Source organism: Rhinopithecus bieti, unplaced genomic scaffold (assembly GCF_001698545.2).
Source record: "Rhinopithecus bieti isolate Rb0 unplaced genomic scaffold, ASM169854v2 scaffold_18353, whole genome shotgun sequence".
NCBI classification, from domain to species: domain Eukaryota; kingdom Metazoa; phylum Chordata; class Mammalia; order Primates; family Cercopithecidae; genus Rhinopithecus; species Rhinopithecus bieti.
In genome coordinates, this window is record NW_016809465.1 from 447,845 (window position 1) to 452,690 (window position 4,846).

Genomic DNA, 4,846 nt, shown 5'->3' on the forward strand with positions numbered 1-4,846 from the left:
ATTTGGATGTTAACTTTTGTATTTGAGCAAATCTTAAGCTGCTTTTGGAGCAAAGTTTTACCCATGACTACAGTTTCATAATTTGAGACCTAAAGCAGCAGATGACACAGGTTGTCAACACCAGAGAGTCATACTCATTGCCTTAGGTTGAGGTCCTTCTTCTTCTTCCCAGAACCATGACTCTGGTGTAAGTTTTATCATTTCCAAAGTAGGTTCAGGGCATGCATCTCTGACATGAACCTTGTTCTATATCCTGCTGCTAAGATAACCTTGAAACCTATTTCAGTTACTTCATGCCTCAATAATCCCACAGTGTTCTCACTGTATTAAATCGAAATCCCTCAAAGTGTAGGTGAGAGCCCTCTATCACAAATTCCACCTTCTCCTCTGAAACTTCCAATTCTGTCCTATTAATTCTTTTAAGAAAGATATCTTTATTAATTCATTTACTCATTTGTTCATTAATTCAAGGACTAACCAATATTTATTTACTGAGTACCAGGTGGTTGAGTTTTTTATACAACAACTTTGGCCAGAGGTTTATTAAAGATCACAATTTAGCAAATAAGAAAATTCAGGTTCAGAGAACTTTATGCCCAACATCACTGACTTTTCTCTCATTATATTCTATACTCTCTCCACTGTACCATACTTCCTCTCATTTTGCAAACATTTAATGGGCTTATTTTCTGTGCCAAAACTGGTGTTAGGTGTTAGGGCAAAGAAGATGAATGAAACACTATCATATATATGAACATGCATGTGAAATTATAAAGCATCATATGTACATTGATTTCTTTTCTTCCTAATAAGAAGAAATTCAGTCTAGTGGAAGAAACAGGAATAAATAAATTTGTCCTCCAAATTTCTCTTGCCTACTTTTACCTCCTCTGCCAAGCTTGTCCTTCAACCTGAATTTGACCTTTCACACTCTGAAGTTTGCTCACTGACCTAGTCATTCAGATTCTTCTGCATACTTTACAATTAATTCATTCATCAAACATAAGGGGGTCTTCTACTCAAAGCAGAATTCTAGGTTGATACTAGGGATACAAACATGAACAAAACTCAGTCAAGTGGAAGAGATAAAGAATAACTAATTTCAGGCTGGGTGCAGTGGCTCATGCCTGTAATCCCAGCACTTTGGGAGCCTGGGGCAGGAGGATTGCTTGAGTTCAGGAGTCTGAGACTAGCCTCAGCAACAAAGTGGGAGCCTGTCTCTATGAAAAACAAACAAAAAAATTTAGCCAGATGTGATGGCACACACTTGTAGTTCCAGCTACTTGGGAGGCTGAGGTGGGAGAATCACTTGAGCCTAGGAGCTTGACCGTGCAGTGAGCTGCTATTGTGCTACTGCACTCTAGCCTCAAAAACAAAAACAAACAAACAAACAAACTAAAACCCCCCAAAACAAAAAACAAACAAACAAACAAAAACTAACTTCAGAGCAATGTGAGAACTGACAAGGATTATAAGATTGTGGGGAAAAGAGGTATGAGACTGTAGGGAGGAAATGAGGTAGTGGTTTTAGCCGGAGATCAAGGAGGAGTAAATGATCTTAAATAGGGAAGAAGAAGTATATTTCAGACGGAAGGCACATACAAAGGGACACAGGTACCTTCTGGAGCCATGAGTGATGAGCTGTGCTGAAGGCATGGCACCTGAGGAAGCCAAAGAGTCTGGAGCCGGAGAAGGCATTTGGATGCAAATGGGATCTATTGGACTGTACGCTATTGGCACTAAGGAACTACTGCTTTTCCCCCCACCCTTCTCATACAGGACTATAACCCAGAATTGGAGTTGTGTTATAGAAGGATTGCTTCAAGTTCCCCTTTGAGGAACTCCGCAGGAAATAAGCCATTTAGGAGAGAGGTCCTCATGTCTCTGGACTCACCATTGCCTCCAAGAAAAAAAAAAAAAAGGCAAAAATATCCCCAAAAGAATGGCAAATTGTACAAGGGAAGGAGCTATTTCTCAGTGTTCTTTAGACTTTAATAGAGTATTATGTACTGTTATTATTATTTTTTGGTTAACAGAAGTAATACATTGTCTCTGGTGACTCCCTGAATGCTCCTTTGTAGCTTAATAGTTGAGGCTGACATTCAGAATACGTGGACAGCTATGGATGGCAGGGGCTTCTCTAGGCTAACTTTTGCTCTCTTGTCTCCTGAATAATTTGAGGGGTGGCAAGGGATGCAGTCTGTTAACCTCTTCGAGACTATACAACAGAACTACATTACATTTGACTTAATATAAACTCAACAGTTATTTAATGAGTCCTATTGTGGTCCTTGTCCTTTACAGATATAAAGATAAAAGTAAGCAACAGTCTCTATCCTTGAGAAACGCATTGGGAAATAAGGCTGGCTGAGGTGGCTCACGCCTGTAATCTCAACATTTTGGGAGGCCGAGGCGGGAGGATCATCTGAGTTCCAGAGCTCCAGACCAGCCTGGGCAACCTATTGAGACCCCCTCTCTACTCTCCCCCCCAGAAAAAAAAGGGTGTGGTGGCTCATGCTTGCCCAGGGCCTGCGGTCCCCAAAACAACAAAATACAAAACAAAAAGAAGAAAGAGGAAATAGAGATTTTAACTTAAGTATAATAAAATTTGCTAATACTATGTTAGCTGTATGAACAAAATGCTGTGGGAAATAGGGGAGTAATATAGCTCACAAGGTTGCTGTGGGGGTTAACAACAAAAAGGGAAATATATGTGTAAATGGAAAAAAGTCAGTCTTAGGCTTAATTATCACTGAGTAAACATTGTCTTTACATTATTTTGGCGATCTGGAGAACGCGCAGCCCTCGCCATTCAGGAGTTGTTAGCTCCCTAAGCGTCAGGTTTCTTTAGTCTGGCTGAACCAAAAGGAGTTTCTGCTTAGCTAGGCAGGGCCGGGGACAACAGCTTCTGCGAGCCTGCGAGTGTGGCGGCAGGTATACTCGGCGGTTTACGGTAGTGGGCGGGCCCCAAATCCCCATGTGGTCCCGACATCATTGACATGGCGGAATCCCCCATCAAACCCTCCTGGTAGTTATTTGAGCGGCGGCGGCGGCGGCTGGAGGAGGAGGAGAGCGGCGGCGGCGGCGGGAGCAGCAAGGGGGCGTCAGGAATCCTTCGGGCTGCCTGCTGGAAAGGCGTGGGCGACCCGGTGTGTGGTGCGCCCGGAGCCCCGCGTTTCAGCCCTAGGGAAGGTAAGGCGTGCAGGAGCCGGGAACTGAAGGAGACCTGGACCCCGCGCGCAATCGCCGGGTCCGATGCACTGGAAAGCCCCGGCCTGACGCCGAGTCCGCCAAAGTGCGTCCCTGTCCCGGGAGCGCCCTGGGCTTCCCGGCAAAAACTTGGCGCCGGAGTGCTGGGGCGCCCCGCGCTCGCCTGGGCACCCCGGGAACGCGGGACCCGGGAGGGGGCGGCCCCCGCCTTGCTGGGGTCGGGTTCTCCGCCTGTGCCCCCTGCCTCAGGGTTTGCAGGAGTGAAAGAAACGGGTAGATTCCCCTTAAAAAAAAAAATTGGGGCAGTGGCTCTCGGCCTCCCCCCACCCCAGCCTTCCCAGCAGATTTTGTCCGAGGAATCCGCTCCCCTCCCGGAATCTCCGCGGCAGGAACGCTGCCCAGGAGGGGGAGGGCGGTCGGCGAGGCCGAGGAATCTTCGACGTGTCACTTTCTGAGGCTGTAGATTTCCATATGGTGGAGGGAAGAGGGCGGGTGTGAGAAGTGGGGCTGGAAGTTGGGGCCGCCTCTCCGCGCCGGCGGGGGCAGTCGGGGGCCTCGAACCCGGGAATGCTCTCGGGGAGGGTCCCGAGCCTGCGCCGGCCTGGCTCCCCCGCCCCCGGCTGGGCCTCTCCGGGACACTCCCCGCCCCGCTGCTGGCCACCTCCGAGCGCGCCACGTCCTCCCTCCCGGTCCTGCCCCCCGGGCTCCCCCCGGGCTCCCCCCGGGCTGGGGGCGGTAACCGGCGGCCGCGGCCGGACTTGGCGAGCCTGGCGGCTGGAAGCTTGGGCGGGGGAGCGGGGCGCGGCGGGAAGGAGCGGGCGACCCGGTGTGTGGGCCAGCGGAGCTCCGGTCAGTCCGTCACCCCGAGGGGCGCCTCGGCGGGGGGTGGGGCGGGCGGGCGGAATCTGCTCCCCGAGGCGGCCAGGAGAGGCCGCGCGGACCGTCTGGTGCCCGCGGCTGGGCTGGGGCCGGCAGGCGTGGGAAGGGCCTGTCACTCTCGGCAGAAAGTGGGGCCTCTGGCTGTGCCCGCGAACTTTCCCAGAGGTCCGGGTCCTGGCGTCCCGTGGGAGCCGGAGGACCCGGACCCGCCGTCTCGGGAGACTGGGCTGCGCCGCCCGGCGGCGCCTTTGGCGGGGAGGCTTCCAGGAGTGCGGGGTCGGAGTTGGAGCTTTTGGAATCTCAGCTCCCACCCTGCCATCCCAGACGAAGAGAAGCAATGGCATTTTATCCAGACATTGCCGTTTGCAGACTTCCTTAAAAGTTATAACTTTTTATTTTCTTTTCTCCTCAACTCAGCATTTTCTTTAAACAAAATTTAGAATTTGGCCGCAATGGGTCAACGCTGGGGCCAAAAATCCACAGGTTTATCTCTCCATCCCTGCTGGTTTCTAGTCCCCCTCCCCCTCTTCCCTCCCAAGCTTAATCATATTTTGGAACGGGTGAGGTCTTTTGTTGGGTGGGCACCTCCTGATTGCTTGTCTGTTTATTTTTTAATGTGCAACTAATTTGATTTGAATTTCCTCCGGTTTCCAGGCCTTCCTAGGGAAAGCTAAGGGAGAGGGAATAAGCGTTTTAAAATCGTTTTCTTTCTCCTCTCTCCTTCCTTCCTTTTCTCCTTCCTTCCTTCCTTTCTTCC

The 4,846-nt window shown here is 50.3% G+C and overlaps 1 protein-coding gene across 2 annotated transcripts in view; it reads left to right on the top strand.

Annotated features, from left to right (window-relative positions):
- Window positions 1-2,993: 2,993 nt before the first annotated feature.
- LOC108540413 (fibronectin type III domain-containing protein 3B-like) overlaps window positions 2,994-4,846 on the top strand; it is a 127,493-nt gene continuing 125,640 nt past the window's right edge. Inside the window, exon 1 of one of the 2 annotated variants that reach the window (XM_017889479.1) lies at window positions 2,994-3,192. The gene's annotated coding sequence lies outside the window, so the exon portion shown is untranslated. Of the gene's footprint in view, window positions 3,193-3,971; window positions 4,060-4,846 lie in introns of those variants that run through there. The other variant, XM_017889480.1, reaches the window with a different exon arrangement.